Source organism: Cupressus sempervirens, chromosome 7 (genome assembly GCF_028749045.1).
Source record: "Cupressus sempervirens isolate cs-2001-9-10 chromosome 7, ASM2874904v1, whole genome shotgun sequence".
Classification (NCBI taxonomy): Eukaryota; Viridiplantae; Streptophyta; class Pinopsida; order Cupressales; family Cupressaceae; genus Cupressus; species Cupressus sempervirens.
In genome coordinates, this window is record NC_143124.1 from 438,723,401 (window position 1) to 438,750,425 (window position 27,025).

The following is a 27,025-nucleotide window of genomic DNA, read 5'->3' on the forward strand; positions in this document are numbered from 1 at the left end:
CCATATAGCAGATATGGCCAAAATTCTTCTATAGATTTGCAGGTGTTCTCAACAATAGTGCCTAACTAAAGCTAAAACATTCCATGCAAACAAGTACAAGCCAACTTTGAAAATCTTCAGGAAATAAAAGTAAGATCAATTTAATTCTGCATTTTGACAACCATTTGTTACACATTTCTCTTTCAGATGGATCTAATTTGATCAGTGCCTAATCCATTAGGGTTCAGAGTCTATTACAAATTTCTAGATCTAATTTGTTGCCTTACAACAAATTTTATCAGCAATTCTTATCAGAATTCATCATTCAAAATCTTTTCCACTACTACATCAATCTTATCACATTCATCAAAGATTTTGCTTAATCCATTGAATTAATAGCAGTGATAAATAGATATACAACCTGACTAGATTGCATTCAATTGCACAAGCCTTTACTTATACAACATCAAGATAACCAAGTAATCAAAAGGAGACAAAATTTTGAAAGAACTGATATGGGGATAGTTCATAATTCGTATTCATTTTCCTTGAAAATCATATACAAGTTACAATAGACTCAGAATGACCTTCAGAAGAAACATAGATCATTCTATATTCATGTATTCTCAAGATTTGACAAAGAAAATACACCACCAATTTTCTCAAAAGAATGGACCAAAAATAGACTATCACTTAGAAAAATAGAATTTGAACCCTTTCTCTAGCTCTAGAATCTCACTTATATAGTGTGAGATGCAACAAGCTTCAGGCTAAGAGAAAATGACAGGTGTCTTTTTAAGAAATATTTACACACACCTATTCATAAAATGACAAAATGTGAGTAACAAAAAAAGTTTTACATCAAACATTCCTTTTGTGAGCCCTTTCTGTTACATCCTCTAGAATTGGTAGAACACAATAATTTGATTCTTTTATCGATTTGATTCCTCAGAATAAGTGACCATGAGGCTTGAAAGTGGCATGTCTTCTTCAGTTACATGCAAGTTTACTTTAACTTGGGGATTTTCTCTGTCTTTATCATCAACTATTAAAGTAACAGTTACACTTGCATGATCTTCTACCTCATCATCTTCTGACATCTACTCTGTAGACATGAATTTATCTTTCCACTTATTATAAACAATGTCATCTGGCCAATCAAAATTCAAGACTTCTTTTTCTACAGTTATCTTAGATGGCCCACTTCATTTATAACCTTATTTATTCTCTCATAGAAGGCTTCATCTAGCTCCCTCTTCCATTCCTCCTTTTCTTTTCTTTTATCAACTAACTTTAGAGCACAAGGGAATAAATCAAATTTTTCCACAAAATACTTGGAAAGACAATTACTTAATCTTCTATAGAAAAAATCTTGTTTATCATCAAAATCCTGCAACTTATTTAGTAAATCAAAAATTCCTTCTATCTGATGATATTTTAGATGGATAACAAATATACACATAGCAGTGATATCTAAACTTCTCTCTATCCACTTCTGTACAATGGGTCTAAATATAGCTTCATTTTTCTTTAATTCATCCTTGATTGCTTAAATCCTTGATAATTGATCAAAAAATGTGGGCCATTATATCCTGTCTATTAAGTGCATAATATCCTGCCTCAATTTTTCTTCATGTTGATTGTTAAGCTCTACATGCATTGCATACAACTTATTCTTCTCCTCTTCAAAATCATTTGCAGTATAGAACTAAGGTCTCTCTGAAGTATCAGGTATCTCAATAATTAGAGTGGGCTTGAAGGGTTCAATAGGTGGCCTTGGGGGCTATGCAATCCTAGGTTTACCAGTCTCTCATATTTTTCTTTTCCCAAGAATCTTCTCCATTTGGGCTACTTTATTTTCTAATGACTGTATTTGCATACCACTCTCCTCATATGCCTCCAAAACCTCCTCAAATCTAGCATTGAGATGGGAAAATTTTTCTTCTTCTTGGCTAGACACCATGCCACCAAATTTTAGCATCTCTGATGCCATCCCAATTACTTGCTTACTACTTATCTCACCAACCCTGAACACTGTCAATGTACCAGTATGCTCTATAGTGGGAATCTCATGCATCCTGGTATTTTCCCTCTTTTCCATGGACCATATAACAAAGGCTTGGTGGTCATCACTAAATGTGACTCCTTTATGAACCTATAATATTTCTTCAGCAGTCCTCAGTTGAACATCCTTTTGCTTCCTCATTGAATTAGAAAACAATAGCATTTTCTATATCCCATTCTGGCAGAAGAAGGACTCTTGACTGTCTAACTCTTGACTGTCTAACTATTTGCCTCCCAGCTTCAGGAGTAAACTGGGAAAAATCATTCAAAAATTTTGATTTCACCTCTTCCTTAATAACTGGATTAGGTTTATCTGGTTGCTCAGCCTTGATTTCCTCACAGGCTTTCTCAATATTTCCCATATTTAATCTCCACAAAATCTGAGCAAAAGCCCTAGATTTTACAATATTTTCATCATTAACAAATCTTTCAGAAGCTTGGTCAACTATTGGGTCAATTTCCTTACCTTGGTAATTAGCAATGATTAGGTCCAAGGAAGGTGTAGGAGGTTCTTGTGGCTCTCCAACATCCAAATCTGTAGAAGTAACAATCACATCCCCTTCTACACCCATTTGTCTAAGTTGCTTCCTTATAGATGCTTCATCATCTATCTGGATTAGGGATTGGCTTGGGGAGTATTGTTCCTTTTGAGAAGAAGATGACCCCTGCTCTAATTTTTTCCTTTTGGGGAGCTGGTTGCAGATGGACTTCTTGACCTTGGCTTCTAATGTGGTGATCCCTATTGTACATTTTGAATCATGACATAACCTGCCCTTCTTTGCAATGTATATTGGCTAGGAGCCACCACATTTCTACTACTTATCCTTCTTTGTACTTCTGCAACCTTGTCTAGATGTGTCTCAACATAAAAATATTTCTTCTCATTCATGGTTTGAATTATTACAAAAAAATTATTCATTAATGCTTGCATTTTAGCTCCCTTGTATTTCTTATCTTTCAATGGTTCATACTGGGGGTCAAAAGCATTAATGAATTCTAAGGTCTTACTAAAAACTATCCATTTCTCTTTCCTCACTTCTTGTTCCTACAATGTGGAAACATTTCTTATTATATCTTCTAGATAGTATACTTGATGTACCACACGAGAAGCTTTCACCCTCCATTTTAAGAGGTCATAGAATCCTTCAGGATCAATGAATCTGGCATGAGACTTTGCCATGTTATATTTATCCAAAAATAAATTAAGGTGCTTCCACCCTTTTCTGACAAAGACAAAATCATGCACTACAATAACAATTGGAAAGAAGGTTCCTTTCTTAGACAATTCCCTCTCATCTATAGTGTCTATCTACCATAAGAGCTCAGCAATCCCTATCTTCAAAGGGCACATGAAAGGGAAACACATATGGCTTTCCCACAAAACCATATACTCTTATCATGGTTGAAACATTATAAGGGAGTATATCCCCCCAATTATGACTAACCAATAGTCCTTGTCCATGGTCTTTAGGTCTAACCAATTCCAACAATGCCTGTGGAATTTTGGATCTGTCACCTTTCAAAAGCAACCTAAGCTTTGAAGCAAAGCATCTATCAAATCTCACATAGCTGGCATCTATAGCTTCTGAAGTCATATCTACACTCCACAACTACACTGGATTCCTCTCCCCATCCCTGGTTGTCTCCAACTCCATACCCTTGGAGAAAAAGGTGAATCCCTTGTACAAACATACATGCATAAGAAATGAATACCAATAGAATGGTTTTTCCACTTTTCCCTTTGCTATCCCCACCAGGATATTGTGAATTTCTTTTGCAAGAAAAGTAGCAAAATCTAGAATAGTAGTCATTCCAAATTGAAGAGTTTGAGCCATTATAAGGATAATAGAGCCTGGAATTTGATTAATTTCATCTATCCCAAAAATCTTGCAAAGAGTAAAATATAGTGCTTGAGCTCTCAGGTTGAAATGTCTTCTCAACAATGGCTTTGGGTATTGGTTGTAATCATAGGAAAGGTACCAATTTTAGCAGCATGTTCCTGCAGTGGCCCTATTCTTAGGTAAATTCTTTGAGAATCATACCTTGCCTGAAGGTCATCCATATCAATATTTTCATGCATAGCATGGTAAGGATTGAGGTTGAAGACCTCACTAAATAATTCAGGACAAACCCTAAACAGATTCACTCCAGCATGGTTTTTTACCCACCCTATAATTGGATCATATTTCTTTGCCAAATCCATCAATAAATCACTATCAAAGAAAACTATGGGACTATTAATTTACCAATATCAAACTCCCAAACATTACTCATAGGAGTGTCCAGTTTTTGCTTTGAAAACCATTTCTTAAACAACTCCAGACCCCCCATAGAAACCTGGGCATCTCTTACCCAATTAGCTTTTTCGTAAAAACCTTCTACTACAACTACTCTTGGATGTTTTTGAATGGGTTCCCTCCCCTTAGTTATTTCATGCACTGACAAGGGGAATTGTTCAAGAAAGTCATCATGCACAGAACATTTCAAATAATCTATTTGCCTAGTGAATTCTTTTTGGGGTGGCATTTTGAATAAAAACCTAGAAAATTCACAATAGCAGATACTTTGAATTTCTTAGAAAGTCACAGAGTACTTATCCGCCAAAACTCACACTTTTGCACCATGTGATATCTTCTACAATTTTACTAGAGAGCTAGCTAAGAATTTTTGTATGCCTTGATGTTCTTTTTGTGCTTTGGTGATTCATTAATGGTGAGATCATGGGTTCTTTTCAGACATTGAAATCGCACACATGAAATCTAAATCATATTTACTCTCAATAACTGTTACCTCTAATTTGCACCCAAGTTTGAATCCCATCCATGGATTTTCACCAAATCGGGCGGCTCTGATTTAAAAAGCAACAAGCAAATAAATGGCTTTTAAAACAAGGCTATGTGTCACAATAGGCTTGCCCGCATTATTTAAATTCCTTGCACCTTATAATTGTGGGGAAGCATGTTTGTTGATCAAGATAAGATTGACGATCAACATAATTCACTTTCTAATAAAATCTAGTTAGCTATACTGACCAATAAGAAACCTCCATATGAGTTCATGCCTTCTAACAACATTCCATGCTAGCAGATCCCATATCTTCTTCTGAGCAAGAAATTACTTGACATCATGCAGTCCACATGTCCTACCGGCACATTCCCACTTTTCTTATCTAACAAGCATTTTCAAATTGCGGGCTTGTGCCAGTCGTCAATCTTCAAAAGATCTACAATGACACTAATTTGCCCTGCAAAGCTTTTGAGTTAAAACTTTAGATGTCACCATGGACACATGTCTGCATGGCGCATTCCCACTTTTCTTAAACTTCACTCAAATTCAAATTGCAGGCAAGCACCTTTCATTGATCAGGATAAGATCAATGATCAAAAACAACTCTTCATTCTACGGTCACATCATCCACTTGGGCCAATGACATGACTACTTTTAATCTGCATGTTCTAACTATTGCATTTATTTCTGACACCTTCTGCGCACACATCATAAGTTTCTCCAACTAAGCACAAGTGGCAAACCACATGGCATGACTCAGCATTCTTCCATAATTTGGCCCCACTGTGACACATGTCACAAAGGCACATTCTCACTTTTCTTATCTAGCTTCATAATGTGGGATTGCACTAACTGTAGATCTTTGAAAGATCTCTGGCTGATAAAACTTTACTTCCATTCGACAGTCAAACCTCTTCAGTGGCACATCACAACATACAATTAAAACTTATCCAACCCCACCTTGCCACTTGTCCAATTTCCACTTGCCCGCATTATTTATCTCCCGTGCATCTTTAAAATGTAGGCATGTGTTGGTTTTAATCTCTGATAGATCAATGGTTATAAAATCAGGCATCCTTATCACCACATTGACCAAAGTGACGAATTAAAATCTCAAATCATCCCAACTTGTCTAACACTTGCCATGGAAGACATCCATCCTTGAGAATGGTGGGCCCATCTTGTCAGACCTTGCCATACGTCAAAAATCTACTTCCTCACATTATTTATCTAACGAGCATCTCCTTCTTGCAGGAAAGCGCTAGCCCTTGATTCAAATGAAATCAACGGTTGATGCTTCTTGGTGATAAACTGCATATCTTTGCTAGTGACTCAACCAATGATATTGTGAGACATCCAAAATGTGCACAAAAGTACTAACAAACCTGCATTAGTTCCTGACAATTTACGGTTCACTGGAATTTAGAAAGGTAAAGGCTACGTGTCACCAAGTCGCATGCCCGCATTATTTAAAAACCTTGCATATCAAAATTGCGGGCATGCGATACCCATTGATCTAAACAAGATCAGCGATTGTAACAACATTGCGTTATCAGAGGGATTTTCAAATAAAATGATTAAGCAATTTTCAAACCAAGCACAGCCATGTAAGGTTTAAATAATATTAAAATGAACCCATGCTTGTGCAAGCCCTTCCTTAGGTGGAAATATATATCATTAAAACATTTCTCTAAAAATACTTTAAGGGTTTTTCAAAACTAGGGAAAATCTAAGGATTTGAAAATACAAGGAACAAAACCCAAATCTGCAACATTTAAAGACTCAAATGATTTTTTACTAAATTTTGTCATAATTTCTACATTGTGAAAAATCAGACCAACAAGAGACAAGTGAGATGGAACAATGACAAGAAACAAATTAAAAGGGACATTTTTTCTTACTAAATTTGACCCTAGATTAGTTGAAGTTGCTTTGGATAATGAATGAAGAGATAGAACAGATAGAAAGACATAAGACCTAGACTCTTGTTCCTAGACCCAAAGATAAGAATGTAATAGGCACAAAGTGGGTTTTCATAAATAAGCTAAATGAAGATGGAGAAGTTCCTAGAAACAAAGAAAGATTAGTATGAAAAGGTTATTTTCAAGAAGAATGTATTGATTATGGTAAAAAAAATATCTTTTGTTGCAAGATTAGAATGTGTTAGGACTATACTTGCTTATGTTGCACACAAAGGATTTCAAGTCTATCAAATAGATGTGAAATCTAGATTCTTGATTGGAATTCTTGAAGAGGAAGTTTAGATATAGCAACCAGAAGGGTTTGTAGATCCTCTAAAAAATGATATGATTTGTAAACTAAAAAAAGAATTGTATGGTCTCAAGCAAGCTCCCAAATCTTGGTATGAAATATTTCATAGTTACTTGATAAATATTGGTTTTCAAAGGACAAATGGTAACAATAGTCTATATATCAAAGAAGGACTGTGTTGGTAGAAATCTTTGTGGATGACACATTGTACACTAAAAATGATGATTTATGCAAATATTTTTAGAAGAGATGACTAAAGAATTTGAGATGTCCATGTTTGGAGAGGTAAAATTATTTTTTTGATTATAGATTGAGCAAAAGAAAGATGGTATCTACATTAATCAATCTAAGTACATCAAGGAGATACTAAAGAAGTTTGGAATGGAAGATTCAAGACTAGTTGGAACACCTATCTACTAGAGATAAACTTTCCAAGAATGATAATACTAAAGAGGTAGATAGGAACACATATAGATCAATGATTGGAAAATTGCAATATGTAGTACACATAAGGCCTAATATTCCATTAGCAGTTGGTATGGTTGTTGGAATTTACAAGTGGGGAGATTTACTTCTAAGTGGGGGGGTGTGAATCAAAATTAACTAACTTTAACCATTTTAAAACCTTTTAACTAAAAACATTCACATGCATCTAGTTCATCTAATGAGCATAAAGTAAAGACATGCATGAAAATAGATAACACTAAAATCTGGTAACCTAGAAACCCTCCAAAATGAGAAGGTAAAACTAGGGTGGGGATGACACCCACAAAGTATCACTACAGCAATATGTAACTATTCAAGGTTACAAAGTTTGACCACTTCCAATGGTCTACCCTATGAAAGGCATATCTTATTAAAGACTTTACACCCTGTTAAAAGTGACCTAGTTAAAGGATTTAACCACCCTATTAGAAGTGGGCCTAGTTAAAGGACTTTAGTACATTCACTTGGAATGCCACCCTATTAAAGGATTTACAAATGGCTCCTAAGCCAACCTAAGTCCACAAGTTTTTTAGTCCTAATACAATTGCTAAAGAGGATTAGAAAGTCTTGACCTGATAACTTGCAATCCTCAATTGTTGATTTTAGATGCTCATTCTACTCTAATCCTTTCGTGATTTGATGTGTCTCTCTTCAAAGATCTGATACTCTATTCTTGGTCAACTAGATTCTACAATGTTGTTCTATTCTTCTCTAAGTCTTTAAACCCTTCTGTACTTCTCTATAATTCACCCATATACTTCTCCTTCACACATGCATAATAGGGTTTTGTCCTCCTTTTAAATATTTTAAAGACTTAGGGTTAGGTATGAATCTACGATCAATATTAAATCTGCATTTCCCACTCATTTCTTGCACTTTTCCTATTGGTTGCATGCCTTCTCCATTTTTCTTATTGGTTACATGTGGATTACATAGGTAATACAAAAGATTCAATCTTATCTTCAAGATCCTTCAAGATTCATCCCATGTCAGCTTCAAAAATGGTTTACATTTGACTTTGTAAAGATACAAATGCATATGCTAATTCTATGTTACTCAGCACTTACTATTTGTTGATGCTCAACACATATAGGAAAATTGGCTTACTTCACTCCTATAGTAATTCTATTTCACTCAACATCTATACTCTACTTAGCACTTGAACTTCACTCGGTACCTAAAGATCACTCAACACCTTAAGTTCACTCAGCACTTGAAGTTCACTCAACACCTATCGAATTCTCTGGCCTGGCACACACTATAACTCAACTTCTATATTATACTTGGCATCATCTTGAGAATTGGTTAAGTGTGTTGACACTCAAATGTCAAAACTAATCTGAGACTAACAATCTCCCCCATTGACATGAGTGGCAAAAACACTTAAACATTGTCAATCTGATCTCTGTGAGTATACTACATATTTTGTTCAACATATGTACAAGACTTCCAAAAACTTGTTCAAATTTTTTGTATACCTCCAAAATATTGTCACTCCCCCTGAGCTAATGTGTCATTTTTGTAACTAAAATTCTGAATTTGTCTCAAGCTAATGTATCTAATACTCTTTGCCTTATCTATACTTTGTATCTCTTTGTTTCCCCTTTCACATCTTCTTGCAGTTTTGCATCTTGTTGGCTTTATTCCTTTATTACTTCCTTAAAATTTGAATATCTCCCCCTTTGCATATTCTTTATTACTTCCATCAAAGAATTTATTATTTCTCATTCTTATTCACATCTCCCCCAAATCATTATATCTCCCCTTTTTTATTTACACATTATATCTCCCTTATGCAATGAATATTTCCTCCTTTTGACACTTATGTCAAAGGGTCCTAGGAATGAATAGAATACTTTGCCAAAAATATTTTATTTACCTACATAATCATCTTGAGAGAAGCATCCCAATTATCTAATGCAACTTCAAATGATTTGTGCTAGATGGTTGTCTCTACTACAAGATATACAAGGCCCTCTAAAGTAGAAAGATTAGGATCTTTCTTTAGAACATTTTCTACATAGGCCATTTCCTTATGGAGTACTTCTAAATGTGGGGTGATGGAAGATTAAATATATATTAATTTAGCCTTAATATTGGCCTCTTCTACTATCAATACAACTAACTCTTTTTTTTTTGTGAAGCATAGTTGCAAAATGCTTCTCACTCTAAGCTGGACCTTGGGGTAGCTATGTACTAGAAATCTTGAGATTTTGTTCCAAGCTCATTATCCTTTGGCTAATTTCTTGTGTGAAATATGATGAATCACACAATTTTGAGTATAATGAGAAGATATTCTCAAGTACTATCTTCACTTTCTCAATCTACTTAGCCAATTCAACTTGTGAAAGTGTTATTTCACTAGATATTTTCTCATTGACTTTCATTTGAAACTTCTTTTCTAACCATTCTAATAATTTAACATTAGTTTCAAGGTCTTAATTCTATACCTGGTCCACTATATTGGATAATTTCTCCATGATGGGCTAGGTTTCATCAGGTACTTGCAAGCTAAATGCATCAAGGAATATATCTTTGATTTCCACAAGTGCTTGCTTCTACCTATACTCACTTCTGAGTATCTCTTGTTTCTTCCTTCTCTATAGTGCCTCTTGTACTTCATTATTTGTTCTAAATTCATAGTCCTTGAGTCATAGCTAGGTATGAATATTTCTTCATCAAGTGTAAGTTCTTCATAGTGAATTACCCTTGCAACCTTGGTGGAGCTCGAGCCTAGTGCTAAAATCTGCAATGGTATTGCATCAGTGCTTGGCTTTTGAGTAGGAGTCCTTGAGGTAGGAAAGTTTTCAAATGTTTGTATTGCCTCATGTTCCTTAGGATTTTTCTCCTCTTCCTTCTCCTCTTCTCTACTGCCTTGATCAATAATGATGATTTGAGGAGGTGCACCTTGTCTTTGTGCTGTAGGAACATCTTGTCATATTTGTTCCTTTGCTTGCTTCTTGGCTATTGTTTTTGTTGTGACTATGTTATCAACCTTAGCAATTTTATCCTATTCTTCTTGCTCTTTGGGTTGATCTATTATAGCTGGTGGTTCTTGTGTTCTTTCTTTCTCCCTTGTTACCTCTACTATAGCCTTTTGCAATTCATCCACACTCACCAAAACTAGATTAGTACACAATTGTGATTGCATTATAGTTTGGTGAAGGATCTTTTTTAGATCCTTTGTAGTCAATGGATTGATGTTATGATCAAAGGTGTCAGGAACATCCTTTACAATTACTATCTCTCTAGGTGTTGTATGTGGAGGACTTCGCAATGGCAATTGGGTGTCTTGGACACTCTGTTTAGTCTACTGCTCTTTAGCTATTGCCTCTTCACCCTGTGTCTTCTCCACTATTTCTTCTTTTTCTCGTTCTACCTATTCCTCTTTCTCATTTTCCTCTTCTTCTTCATAATTTCTCCCTTTAAATGGGTCTTCCTACCCTTCCTTTATAGTTGTCAATCCATAGATCAGTTTCCACATTTGTGTGGACTTTGGCACAACATCCTCAATATGATTTTGCATAATTCTGAAGGCTCTATATTTGGGTGCAAATTTGCTCCCATTTTTCTTGCTAGCCTTAATTATTTGACCTTTAGTAAGGTCTCACATTACATGAGCTAATTTAGACTCTCTTATTTCTTTCTCCATTTGGAGATAGTAATGCCATTTATTTTCAACTAATGAGCTTAGCTCCTTAGGCATTGAGTTGTCTAGTTCAAGTGGGGTGGTGTTGAACTTAGCCATCCTAGTGTAGATAGGCTCTTCCACTATGTTCTATTGTTCCTTTGACAATTTATTAAAATCTATGATCTTTAAACCAGTTAAATCTGCATTGTCTCTAATATTATTGCAAATACTTTCCAATTTAGATGTGGTAGAACATCTTACCAATCTAAATTGCTCTTCATCAAACTTTGTCCTTTGTTTGTCTGATTCAAGAGGTGCAACATACTTTATTCTTTTCTTCTGCTCTATAGGTCCTTCTTGTTCTGTAGCCTTCTACTTCTGTTGTTCTTTTGCTACTTGAGTTGTAGCCCTGATATCAACCCCTATAGTTGTCTTGGTTGGGCTTGGCTTTGTAGTTTTCTTCTTTCCCTTGGGCTGTGTAGCTAGCTATTTTTGAGATTTTCTTTTTTTTGGTTTAGCCTTGGGTGCTTCTTGCTCAGCACCTTCCTCCTCAACATCTTCCCCCATACCTTGAGTTAAAGCAAGTGGTCCTTGACCTTGCTCCTTTTCATCATCCTCAGCATCTTCAACTTCTTGTTCTTCTACTTCTACAGTGCCTTCTCCAAATTTGGCTTTTAATTTCCTTACAAGTTTATCCTTCTTTTTCAATGCGGAGGTAATCTAAAACTCCATATCCACTTTTGATCTCACCACATTATAAGTTCCACAATGTGGTGCATTCTTGTATATTTCCTCTACTAATAATGTATTTATTGCTATTGACACTTCATCTATGTTTATTTCATAGCCAAGAGGTCTTAACCATTTCACTCTTGGTATGGCAGCTTGAATGTATGTATAGTCAATATCTACAAGAAAACATACATCATTTACATTTTTCTCTACTAAGAAAACTGGAATTCTTAGCCTTTACTTCATTGACTTTTTGAAGTCTTCAAAATAGCTAGTCATTAAGGTCTCAAAATTAGCTCCCATCTACTCTATGTATTCATTAACTTGAGCTATTATTGACCTATTATTTTTCCATGCAACTTTTCCAAAAGAAGGAAACTCATTTTGAACATAAAAGAATATACAAATCAAAATAGCACCAAATTTGCATTGGGCTCCCTTGGTTCTTCTAATAGCTACTAGATTCTCATTAATTTGTTGCATTTGCAGTTCTGCAAGATCATAAGTACGATCCTTCTTCACCAATTTATAACCTACATCCACTATGATGCAAGGCACACTATTGAGTCTACTAGATTGGTAGAATTTGTGTGCAATGACTCTAATAGAAAAAATAACAAGAGGGTCTTGGATGGTATCAATTATTGTCCCTCTCTTATTGCACTTAGCACCTATGTTTTTCTCAATTGCCTCCTTAGAATCACTCCTGAGGGTCTTCTGTCAATCTAGGATTGGTTACCATGTCACTCTATGGATAATTCTCTTCATGATTTTTATTGGGTCATCCTCCAAGCATAAGCTTCCATCATGTATTTGGCTAAGCACTAGTTTGATCCATTCAATTTTGAATACTATGGGAAATTTTAGGGCACATGTTAAACCATTCTTCTCAACAATTTGGTATTCTTCCTTCAACACTCCATTCTCACATAGTCTCTCATAGGCTTCCCTCATTTCTATGTCACCTATGGCTCCAATCTGGCAATTATAGCATCATCTTACATCCTGAACCATTACAACCTTGGGAGGTATAATGGATAGGGCTCTAGCTGGGTCGTTCTTATATGCTACTACTAGGATTGGGAAAAAATTAGGTTTTTTGACCTCATTGGACATAGCTAGACTTCAAAAGGTTCCTTCTCCTAAGTTTTCCTAGAACTAGAAGCCATTCTCACACTCTAAAATTTGTACACAAAGAAAATATGAAATTGTGTAGCTCAGCACAAATGTAAATACCTCAAAATTGATGAAATCATGCTAAAATTTTGTTGAAATCTACTTAATCATTAGATTCTCTAATTTGGACTTGCACTATGCTCTTTCTCATCTTTGCTCTTCATTCACAATGAAGAAAAATGATTGAAAATGTGATAATATACCCTATTTTCCTTGCATTTAATGCTTAGTGTGTTTATAGTTGTCCACTCAGCTTCTAAAGGATTCTACTTTACTCGGCATCCACAAGAGTATTCTTTACTTAGCTTCCATTGAGATCTCTCTTCACTCGGCTTTCTCTACCAACTCAGCTTCAACTAATCATTCGACTTCTACTATTTTGACAATCAACTCAACTTGTACTAGAATTTTAATTGGCTTCTAAGGTCAACTCGGCAACACTTGTGAAATCTTGAAATTTTAACTTTGCATCTTTGATCATGTTGATTTCTTCTTTTTAGTACTTTCTTGTTTAGGAATTGATGTTTGATAAAACTTTGAAAATTAGTCCCGCATGCCTTTTCTTTGCTTAGTTTGATGAAGTGTGACCACTTGACCTATTAGGTGAAGTGATCCCTTCATTTCATGTGCTACACTCATCTTTCTTCTTCCATGTCTTATTCATTTCTCCTCTGATGTGTTCAACATCTACCTTCTCTTTACCTTTTTCATTCTTTGAGTTGGGTGCCTTTGACCTTGTTGGGAAATTTCTACTAACATGTCTAGTTTTCAAGCAACTGAAACATGTGGTTTAGCTCAACCATCTATTGTAGTTCCCTTTGAAATGTGTTCTTATGCAATTTTTAGGAATGTGTCCATATTCTTGATAGTAATGACAACTATACCTAGTGTTATAGTCCCAATTGTACTGATATCCATTATTTCCTCTAGCTAGCTGATTTGGTGTCCACATAGGCTTTGATCTGCACTTAAAAGCTATATGTCCATACTTCTTGCAGTTGTAGTAGTGACCTTCAAATCTTGGTGTTCTAATAGTCCTAGTCCTACAATCATGTGCTTATGTCTTTGTTTTTTGTACTTAGGACAATAACTTATATTCTAACTTATATTCTTAGGTTTATCATGCTAATGGGCATTCTTGCTCCTACATACATTAGAATCATGTCCCTTTTTACCATAAAAATGACAAATAGGTTTAATGTTCTTACCTTTGTTACTCCTTTCTTCTGCAATCTTGGATGACTCTCCTTGTTCAATGCTGATGTATCCTAGTCCTCAAGTATCATTTCTTGCCCTTGGTGATTTCAATAGTTTCTCAAAGTGCATGATGGCCTCATTAGGTTTGTTGAAGCTTTTTGCAATCTCCTTTTCTCTTTTCAGGTCATTTTGTATCTTCAATGTGGAGATCTCAATATCCTTGACATTCAGTTTATGATGTGCATTCATTATCTGACTTAGGGTGTCTAGCTACATGTTTGAAATTCTTGCAAGCTCAATTGAATTTTCTTCCAATCTATTTCCAAGGTTTCTCTTATCTTCTTCTAGCATAGCCTTGTCTTCACTAGCTCTTTTCTTCTATTTAATGACCTCACAAATCATCATGGCTTGTGATTCTTGTTCAAGCTTGAGGGTTTTGATTTCTTCTGCTTGAGCTCTATTCTTCTCCATTAGGTCTGCTATTGTTGTGTCAAACTCTTTGTAATCTCAATTTGAAAATATATTTGAGGTTTCAATATCCTTGTATTGTGTATCATTCTCAGCTATGGCAATCTCTCTTCTTCTCTTTAAGGATTTTCTCAATTCCTCTCCAGGTTCTTTCAAAGCATGTAATGCAAGTTGTATATCAATTTCTTGATTCTCTATAATATTCCCAAGTTTGTAGACTTCCATTTCCATATCTTTTTGCCAAGTTTTAAGGCTCCTTGTTGTGAGAACTTGGCTTTGATACCAATTGTTGGAATTTACAAGTGGGAAGATTTACTTCTAAGAGGGGGGGTAAATCAGAAGTAACTAACTTTAACCATTTCAAAACCTTTTAACTGAAAATATTCACATGCATCTAGTTCATCTAATAAGCATAAAGTAAAGACATGCATGAAAATAGATAACACATAAATTTGGTAACCCAGAAACCCTCCATAATGAGAAGGTAAAATGGGGGTGGGGATGACACACACAAAGTATCACTGCAACAATATCTAACTATTCAAGGTTACAAAATTTGACCACTTCCAATGGTCTACCCTGTGACAAGCATAACCTATTAAAGGATTTAACAACCCTGTTAGAAGTGGGCCTGGTTAAAGGACTTCAGTACATTCACTTGGAATGCCATGCTATTAAAGGATTTACAAATGGTTACTAAGCCAACCTAAGTCCATAGGATTTTTAGTCCTAATACAATTGCTAGAGAGTATTAGAAAGTCTTGACTTGATAACTTGCAATCCTCAATTGTTGATTTTAGATCATCATTCTACTCTAACTACTCTGATCCTTGCTTAATCTGATGTGTCTCTCTACAAAGCTCTAATACTCTATTCTTGATCAACTGGATTCCGCAATACTATTTTTCTTTTCTCTAAGTCTTTACACCCTTCTATACTTCACTATAATTCACCCATACACTTCTCCTTCGTGCATGCATAATGGGGTTTCCTCCTCCTTTTAAATATTTTGAAGACTTAAGGTTAGGTATGAATCTACGATCAATATTAAATCTTCATTTCCCACTCATTTCTTTCACTTTTCCTATTGGTTTCATGCCTTCTCCAATTTTCTTATTGGCTACATGCAGATTATGTATGTAATGCAAAATATTTGATCTTATCTTCAAGATCCTTCAAGATTCATCCCATGTTGGCTTCAAAAATGGTTTACATTTGAGTTAGTGAAGATACAAACTCATATTTTAATTTTGTGTTACTCGGCACTTACTAGTTGCTAATGCTCAGCACATATAGGAAAATTGGTTCACTTGGATCTTATAGTAATTCTATTTCACTTGACATCTATACTCTGCTTGGCACTTGAACTTTTCTTGGCACTTGAAGATCACTTGACACCTAAAATTTACTTGGCACCTAAAGTTCACTCAGCACCTATTGAATTCTCTGGCTCAGCACACATTGTAGCTCAGCTTTTGTATTATACTTGACATCATCTTGAGAATTGGTTAAGTGTGTTGACACTCAAATGTCAAAACCAATCTAAGACTAACAATGGTGGCAAGATTCTTAGAAAATTATAAAGAAAATAATATGATGGAAATCAAAAGAACCATGAGATATCTAAAGGGTGCTAAAGACTATAGATTATGGTATAAGAAAGGAGGCAATCTAGACTTGAAAACTTTTATAGATGTTGATTGGGCATGAAGTGTTGATGATAAGAAGAGTACTAGTGGTGGAGCATTCTTTCTTGGTAAAAGACTGATGTGTTGAACAAGTAAGAAGAAGAATTATATTTGTTAGTCTATAGTAGAAGAAAAATATATTGCAGTAGTAGTTAATTGTTCCAATGTTGTTTGGTTCAAGCAACTGTTGATAGGTGTGAAGGTAGAAATCAAGGATCCAGTGGTTATCTTCTGTGATAATACCTATACAATTAATATATCAAAGAATCCTATGATGCATATCAAGACCGAGCACATTGTAATAAAATGTCATTTTCCAAGAGAATTGGTGCAAGATAAAGAGGTAAGATTGGAATATGTGAATAGTAAAGAATAAATTGCAAATGCATTCACTAAGTCATTACCTAAGGATGCATTTTGGTATCCAAGAGGTAAGTTAGGGGTTATTCCCTTATCTGAAGCTCGCTAAATTAAGTTTAGTGATGCATCAACTAGTGCATGTTGGAAATTAGTCTGGTTGATGTAGTATTGAAAAGCGGAGATTGTATATGAGTCTATACATGAGATAAATTAGTATTCACAAAATATTGTCTTTGGTATAAGAGATCAAAGAGGGATAGTTTGATGTCATATTCATAGAAATTTTATAAAGTGAGAGTTCTATTATGAAGGAGAATTTGCAGAGATGTCAAAGAGGAAGAACTTGGTCTAATATCAAAGAAGGATAGTTTTCTATCAGAAGAAGACATTGAAGATAGAGTTTGTTGATAGAGGGAGAAAATGAAGGTAGAGGAAGTTCACACTGATAAAAGGATTTCTCAAGGATGACAATAAAAATTAAACAAAGGATATCTTCCTTACTTTATTTTTCTCTAAAATTTCATTGTATTATGATATGTTGTATTTCCATCAATACTAAAGAGGGAGATTTTTTAATACAATTAGTTCATTGTCTATTATCTTTGATGTTACACAAAATGTCATATCTTTACTAGATAGTGTATGTCGAGCTTACTTGGATGATGAAGATAGTTTCTTATGTATGCTAAGAATTTTAGTGTTTTCCAAATTCAGAAGGTACAGTCTATCGAGTTAACTTAGGTATCAAAGAGAATTTCACAAAAGTTGAATATTAACTAAGCTCACTAGGGTAACAAAGGAAAAGTTGGATGGAACTAGTTCTAAAAAAGCTCACTCGGTTACCAAAGGAGCTTTGTGAAGATGTAGTGTTAAAAAATTTCACTTGGTTAACATAGTTAAATCAATTTTGAGTTAGTGTCTATTGAGCAAGGTCGGCTAACGAATGATTTTATTGTTTTGGAATATTGAGTTCAATGGATTTGTTAATTGTTGGTTCTAGCTTACCGAGGAGTTGAATATTAATTATTCTAAGATATATTCAAGCCATCTTGACAATGGATATGATATAAGTATAATGTCAAGTTGAGGATTGAATATGTGCAAGCATATGGAAGAATAGAAGATGTTAAGAGGAAGTGAATTTGAAGGATAAGCAGAATATTCTTGAGGGGCTACAAAGATACATTCGATTAGGAAGGATCAAGTATTCAAGCTAGAACGTATATTTACAATCTGCAATTCAATTGCATTAGAAATCAAGTCATCTCATTGTTACTCTCTAACCATTGTAGCAGTGATCTAAATTTCTTAATAGAGTTGACTTAAAAGTTATTTGTAAATCCTCTAATAAGGTGGCATTTTTAGATTGAAGTGTCTAAATACCTCTAACAAGGCCACTCCTAAAAAGGAAATTAAATCCTCTAATAGGGTCACACCTAATAGTGTGTATTTGTAACCTTTAACAAGGTTGGATCCTAATAGGGCTCACTTCAGAAGAGTGAAAAATAGTAACTAGTTGCAATTGGTGGTTTTTCCCAAATTTGGTTTCCACATTAAAACTTGGTGTCACTTGTGTTCATACTATTTCTTTTATGTGTATGCAACTAAGTTAATTAAGGTTAATCATTGATAGTATCTTAATATTTTCATGTTAAGAATTTGTTGAGTTTCAGTTGTTATTTTAGTAGTTATCAAGTTACAGCATAATATTAGTATTAACTGAGTGCCTATGTATTTACTAAGCAATAGTATCTTATAGTGAAGTTTATATCTTTTGCTAACATATAAGGGATCTAGGATTTCTTTTACTTGTAACTGATTCACCCATCCCCTCTCATTTAATCCTTTTATATTTCCAACACCAATCTATCCCAACAATTGTAGAGTCCTAGAAATGAGCCTTTGGGATTTGTTAGATCTCCCTAATCTTGTTGAGAATTTTTTCTAGGTCTCCCAAGTAAAAGTTTTTAAAATATTTTTCTAGCTAAAAGACCTAAAACCATTTTATCTAGTTCCACTTATAATGCTAATGCAATAAACATGACTAATATATTAGGATATATTCTATATCTATCAATGTTGGTTTTAAAATCCCTCCCAAAAATCATGTACACAACTCTAACTACCAATAAGTGTAATGTAAGCATTATCTTTCTAAGTTTATGGCCATCAGCTAGATCATCAAAGGCTATTTGGTTATGGGGGCCTCTTAGTTTACTGGGTGTGGCTAGTACATAGGTTTCTGGGAAAGAATTTTGAGAGCTCCCAGAAGAAAGATAGACAAGGGGCCTATTAATAGCTAAGAAATCAGGAGGGAATGAAAATGTAAATCTTTTAGTCCCTTCTAGAGGGATAGAAGATAACAAGGCTAGACACCTGTCAAGATTCCAAAGGAAATGGAGAATAGAGAGGGGAAGAGACAGGAGTGAATCATGCTTGCATCCATGTGCTGGGTCCCATCCCTTTGGGTTATACAATAATGTGTTAAGAATGTTATGAAAATATAAAAATAGTCTTACTACTCCTTTGAAAAAAGATGTAGTAAAGATCTATGATATAAGATGCAAATGGATATAAATGTCAACTAACTAAATGGTTCCCAGTCCCTTTGGTTTTTTTACTATGATGGTCATCCATTTATATTCATTGAAGTTGTAAAAAATTGATGTTATGTTTCCTTAATGAGTATATAATGATAATATCTCTAGAATAGATCGAGGATAAATGGTTCCTATTCAAACAAATAGTCAACTCCTATCCCATTCATTGATCACATTACTAATTAGGCCTATTAGACTATTCATGGAAATGTTACCCTGCACACCTAATGCTCAACCTTTTAATCAACTTGACAAAACTCAACATGGATTCAAATACTCTTGGAATACCTAGTCAAACATGACAAACGAAAACACAATCTTTGTTGGAAGACATCTTCTAATTATAATTGTCATGTTTCTCTATGATAATACAATGACATATAAAAGAGTTCAATCCCCATTTTCATGTACTTCTATGTACAACACAAGTCTTAGAAAAGGCTCAAATTACAATACACTTAGACTAGTCATAATGTTGTTCATCAACAGTCTTGATCCAATTTTAAATGAATCAACATACTGATTATGACTATGACTGTTATTGTCCCTATGACAATTTGACAGTGTTCCACCAAATGGAGATTTGGACTGACTCATGAAATCTATGTCAATACAATCAATGGTATATTTAGACTTTTTAAAACTCTAGTTGACACTTTGAGTTGTTGGAGGTCTCAAACAATACAAGAAATTACTCAAAATAATGAAATAACTACACAGATACATGAAAATGCCTTCACAATTGGGTGAGGGCATCAAATATCTTTTCAAATAAACATCCATTTTATCTAAGGAAAATTTTATTTGAAAGATCCAAAAGGACAAGAAATAACAAAGTTTCAAATTTTCCCAAAAATGGAAATTGGAGAAATGAACCATTTTATCTCCAAACCCTTGCTCTAGGGTTTTAAAGAAATTCTAGAAGAAATGCATTGACCTTCATCCAAAAGTCATGACGTGACTCAAAATATCAACCAAATCAAATTTAATTCACTTATAAATTGATCTCTAAACATATGCAGGCCATGATCAATCCATGGCTATGAGTATTAGCCTTCTAATCAGCAAAAGATGCCTTCTAATCAGCAAAAGATAACACGAAAAATAATTAAAATATCATTATTGAATAACTTTTCTATAATCATTACACATTGCCTACCCCTTGACCAAAAGAGGTTATTTAAAGTTTGAACACCTTGTACCTAGTTATAATTGATAAAACCAATTCTTGAGTTGGTTTCTCGGCTAGATTTCACTGAACAACATTTATTTTGCAAATGTTGTGAAAAATTTCAAGTAATTTTTGCAACTATTTTGCAACTATTTCACATTTTTCTATGTCTACTAAGAATTTTAGTGTTTGCCAAGTTCAAAAGGTAGTGTCTACCAAGTTCACTTAGGCATCAAAGAGAAATTCACAAAAGTTGAGTATTAACTGAGCTCACTTGGGTAACAAAGGAAAAGTTGGATGGAACTAGTTCTAAATGAGCTCACTCAGTTACCAAAGGAGCCTTGTGAAGATGCAGTGTTAACCAAGTTCACTTGGTTAACATAGTTAAATCAATTTTAAGTTAGTGTCTACTGAGCAAGGTTTTCTTATTTTGGCATATTGAGTTCCATGGATTTATTTTTTGGTTCTAGCCAATTGAGGAGTTGAATATTAATTATTCTAAGATATATTCAAGCCATCTTGACAATGGATATGATATAAGTATAATGTCAAGTTGAAGATTGAATATGTGCAAGCATATGGAAGAATAGAAGATGCTAAGAGGAAGTGAATTTGAAGGATTAGTAGAATATTCTTGAGGGGCTTCAAAGATACTTTCGATCAAGAATGATCAAGTATTCAAGCTAGAATTGATATTTGTAATCAGCAATTCATTTGCATTAGAAATCAATTCATATCATTGTTACTCTCTAACCATTGTAGGAATGATCTAAATCTCTTAACAGAGTTGAATTTACAACTATTTGTAAATCCTCTAATAAGGTGGCATTTTTAGATTGAAGTGTCTAAATACCTCTAACAAGGCCACTCCTAATAAGGAAATTAAATCATCTAATAGGGTCACACCTAATACTATGTTTTTGTAACCTTTAACAAGGTTGGATCCTAATAGGGCTCACTTTAGAAGAGTGAAAAATAGTAACTAGTTGCAATTGGTGATTTTTCCAAAATTTGATTTCCACATTAAAACTTGGTGTCACTTGTGTTCATACTATTTCTTTCATGCATATGAAACTAAGTTAATTAAGGCTAATCATTGATAATATCTTAAGATTTTCATGTTAAGAATTTGTTTAGTTTCAGTTGTTGTTTTAGTAGTTATCGAGTTATAGCATAATATTAGTATTAACCGAGTGCCTATGTATTTACTGAGCAATAGTGTTTTACAATGAAGTTTATATCTTGTGCTGACATCTAAGGGATCTAGGATATATTTTAGTTGTAACTAATTCACCCCTCCCCTCTCATTTAATCCTTTTATATTTCAAACACTAGTTTATCCCAACAATCATAGAGTCCTAGAAATGAGCCTTTACGATTTGTTAGTTCTCCCTAATGTTGTTGAGAACTTTGTCTATGTCTCCCAAGTTAAAGTTTTTAAATGTTTTTCTAGCTAAAATACCTACAACCATTTTATATGGTTCCACCTATAATGCCAATGCAATAAACATGAGTGGTACATAAGGATATATTCTATATCTATCAATGTCAGTTTTAAAATCCCTCCCAAAAATAATGTACACAACTCTAACTACCAATAAGTGTAATGTAAGCATTATCTTTCTAAGTTTATGGCCATCATCTGGATCATCAAAGGCTATTTGGTTATGGGGGCCTCTTAGTTTACTGGGTGTGGCCAGTAAATAGGTTTTTGGGAAAGAACTCTGAGGGCTTCTAGAAGAAAGATAGACAAGGGACCTATTAATACCTGAGAGATCAGGAGGGAACGAGAATGTAAATCTTTTAATTCCTAGCTAGAGGGATAGAAGACAAGAAGGCTAGAAACCTATCAATATTCCATAGGAAATGGAGAATAGAGAGGGGAAGAGACAAGAATGAATCATGCTTGCATCCATGTGCTAGGTCCCATCCCTTTGGGTTATACAATAATGTTTTGATTATGTTATGAAAATATAAAAATAGTCTTACTACTCCTTTGAAAATAGATATAGTAAAGATCTAAGATATAAGATGCAAATGGATATAAATTTCAACTAAATAAATGGTTCCTAGTCCCTTTGGTTTTATTACTATGATGTTCATCCATTTATATTCATTTTAGGGGTAAAAAATTGATGGTATGTTTCGTTAATGAGTATCTAATGATAATATTTCTGCAATAGATTGAGGATAAATGGTTCCTATTCAAACAAATAGTTAACTACTAACCCAATCATTGATCATATTACTTATTATGCCTATTAGACTGTTCATGGAAATATTACTCTACGCACCTAATGCTCAACCTTTGAATCAACTTAACAAAACTCAACATGGATTCAAATACTCTCCATATACCTAGTCAAACACGACAAATGAAAACACAATCTTTGTTGGAAGACATCTTCTAATTATAATTGTCATGTTTCTCTATGTTAATACAATGACATATAAAAGATTTCAATCCCCATTTTCATGTACTTCTATGTACAACACAAGCCTTAGAAAAGGCTCAAATTACAATACACTTAGGCCAGTCATAATGTTGTTTGTCAACAGTCTTGATCCAATTTTAAATTAATCAACATACTGATTATTACTATGAGTGTTATTGTCCCTGTGACAATTTGACAGTGTTCCACCAAATGGAGATTTGGACCCACTCATGAAATCTATGTCAATACAATCAATGGTATATTTAAACTTTTTATAACTCTAGTTGACCCTTCAAGTTGTTGGAGGTCTCAAACAATACAAGAAATTACTCAAAATAATGAAAGAACTACACAGATACATGAAAATGCCTTCACAATTGGGTGAGGGTATCAAATATCTTTTCAAATAAACATCCATTTTATCTAAGGAAAAATTTATTTGAAAGATCAAAAAGGCCAGGAAATCAAAAAGTTTCAAATTTTTCCAAAAATGGAAATTGGAGCAATGAACCATTTTATCTCCAAACTGTTGCTATGAGGGTCTTAAAGCAATTTTAGAAGAAATTCATTGATCTTCATCCACAAGTCATGGGATGACTCAAAATTTCAACCAAATCAAATTTAATTCACTTATAAATTGATCTCTAAACATATGCAGGGCATGATCAATTAATGGCTATGAGTATTAGCCTTCTAATCAGGAAAAGATAACAGGAAAAATAATAAAAATTTCCTTATTGAATAAATTTTCTATAATTATCACACATTGCCTACCCCTTGACCAAAAGAGGGTATTTAAAGTTTGAACACCTTGAACCTAGTTACAATTGATTCAACCAATTCTTGAGTTGGTTTCTTAGTTGGATTTCACTTAACAACATTTCTTTTGAAAATGTTGTGAAAATTGTCAAGTAATGTTTGCAACTATTTTGCAACTTTTTCACATTTTGACATCCTAAATATACAATGCACCCTATTATATCATAGATGTGCCAGATATCACTTAACTAACTAAAAAATATCATTTCTATGCCTTCTTTTATTTTTTGACCCCTTGTACTAACTTATATGTACTAGGTCGTAATTGGTCATACAATATTATTTTCTTTATAAAATTACTTCAAATTATTATAATAAACCTCAAAATGGTCCAAAAGACCTTATTACATGGTTGATTAACTTTCTAGACACAAAACCTCTCATAGTCATTATTTGACCTCTAGGTGCTTTTACACCAGCGATGGTACTAAATCGAGAGTATGGTACCTACAACTCATAATTAATCATATATGTAATCATCATGCTTTAATATCAATGACCAAAAATTTAAATATTTGGCAACTACAAAAAAATGTAATAGCCTATTGAAACTTGGGATTGTGAAGAATACATCCTTGTTTATGTATTTTGACAATCTATGTTATAGTCAAATATCACCAATTGGTGTTGGCACTTCATAAGTTTTTCAAAACTTTCATCTTGTCAATCCTTGCCCGTGGTCATGGCAAGATTTCTATGTAAATATTTATAATTTTAATGAAAGGAAGAAATCCTTGTAATCCACTAAAATTATCAAAATAATAAAAATAATATACTTGTAAATCTATTTTCCTTAGCAATTCTTAATCATTATTGACTATATTTAATAGAAATTGCATATGTTGGTCTATATTAGATATTGCTATATACACCTTGCCCATAAATGATGTTGCAATCTAAACTTATTTGTCAAAAAGTTATTTTCTTGACAAAAATCTTGAACACAATATATGCATGAATGATGCATACTTGATATGATTTGAATGAAGTTTTATCAACATGGTTGTCTAAATTGCTAGTTCGAGGTTGCTGACTGTATAAGATACGAAAAGATTACATCCAACATGAATGATCATTTTTCGGATGTAAATGTTGAAGAACTTATCTTGTGAGTTACCTTTTTTATTTTTTCTCATTGAAATTGTTATTGCTATTATATGTTTAACAGATGATGACTTAAATATTACAGAGCAAATTAAAACCTACAAATACCTTCTTAACATGCATAAGTTATACCACATGCATTATATGTCAAGAGGAAATGGTTGTAGCAAAAAAAGCTACCTTGTGGCCATCTATTCCATGTACACTATCTTTGGTCCTAGCTAGAGAGACAATAGACATTTCCTACATTCAGTTCTCCATTTATTGCAGTAGAAGGTGGACTAATAACAACTGGAGCAAGGCATGGTGTTCAATCTAAAAAAAAAAGTGCTAGGATGGAAGGTGGAAGTTGACATCTTTCATGGAATCACACTTTTATCAATGATTGTTGAATCGATGGTTTTTTTTAATTGTCATTTTTCATGCACCATTGTTTCAATTGTGGATTAACAGGGCTACAAGAAAATTTTGGCTCCTCAAATGCATCAAGTAAAGGATCAAACACAAATCACTTTTTGACTCAACATCAAGAAAGAGTTCAAGTTGTTGATGTAGCTACCTACTTGTGCAGGAGTTCTTTTGTATATTCTATAGCTCAACCTAGCACAATTAATTGGAAAATATTTTTTCTTATTTGGCTAATTTTCTAGATTCCACATATATGTTTGTGCATCCTCATTTTTTTTATTCAGATAGGTATTCAAATCTTGTTAAGATTTTCAGGGTTACAACTGGAAAGCTCAATTTATTAGGTTAGTTAGAAAATAGGTTATTACATGATGATAGGAATTATTTGTAGATGTTAGAAGATTCTTTTATTTTATTGTAGAAGGCATCTCAACATAATGTTTTTACTAAGTAGGTCCCTAGGGTATGTTTTTGTACCCCAGCCATACATGGCAGGACTTGCTACTCCAAATAATATTCATGGACGTAGAGATAACATTGAATATCAAGAGTGTTTTATAGAAATGATTTTCTCTCCAATGATTCTAGAGATCCAAAGATGGTTAGAAATTAAATCTCAAATATTGGCAACCCAAAGGACTTCAATAGTTAGTGGAAGTAATTAGCTATACCCTCAAGTGTCTTTATATGGTCTTAATCCTTTCAATATGAATCATTCTAACTAGATATCTCCTATTAGGGGTGATGTTGAAGACAACTGTTAAAGTCCTTCCATGAGGTCACAATCTCTTGATCAAGCTATCAATAACTACTCTGGGATATTGAACGTTCATTAGTTATTACTAAGAAAAAAGATAGAGGTGATTAGTTAGACATATATATTTTTTGCCTACTCTGAATTTGTTTTTTTTTTTTCATTTGACTTTTCCTTTGAAGATTGATTCTCATTCCTTCTTTTATTCAAGAATTATAGAAAGAGATTCATTTTTTCTCACAAATATGTTGGACTTTGCAAGAAAGGACATCTCTAGATCTAATTCCTAGGCTCAAGGCTGATGATTCTAATATGAAGACTAAGGTTGTGGTTGATTGGAATTTTTCTAGTCACACTATGGATTCTTTAGATGTTAAGGAGAAAAACCTAGTCACCAATAAGAGTAATTAGGAAGATGTATCAACATCTATTTCAAATAATTCAATATCAAAGGAGACATCATATTTTGTATAGAAGGATGAAGAGCCAACTTCCAATCACTTGGAGATTGAAGAGGCTAAAAAATAGAATAATAGTACCATTAGCTTTTTATCAGAGACATTTATCAATTCTTGTTTCCTTTCTTTTTACATGATTATATGATACATTCAAAATTATTCTTTTGTGATTTTTTTAGAATCTTGTAAGAAAATGTATCTTGTAGGTGTAGAAATTCTTCAACCTTTGCTAGCATCCTCCCTATCTATGGAAAATTGGCATTCATCAAAGCATAATTGGGATTATATTTTTTTCAAATGTAGTTGCAAGTGTCACATCTAATCACCAAAGCTTTCACAAACCTTCTAAGGTGACTTATTACAACCCCTAAATAGATCCTTACCCAAATCAACACTATCAATCATCCCCAATCCAAATTTGGAACCATTGTCATTCA

The 27,025-nt window shown here is 33.7% G+C and overlaps 1 pseudogene; it reads left to right on the forward strand.

The window, feature by feature from the left end:
• LOC149547470 (uncharacterized) overlaps window positions 1–26,658 on the forward strand; it is a 65,741-nt pseudogene extending 39,083 nt beyond the window's left edge.
• The last annotated feature ends 367 nt before the right edge of the window (window positions 26,659–27,025 follow it).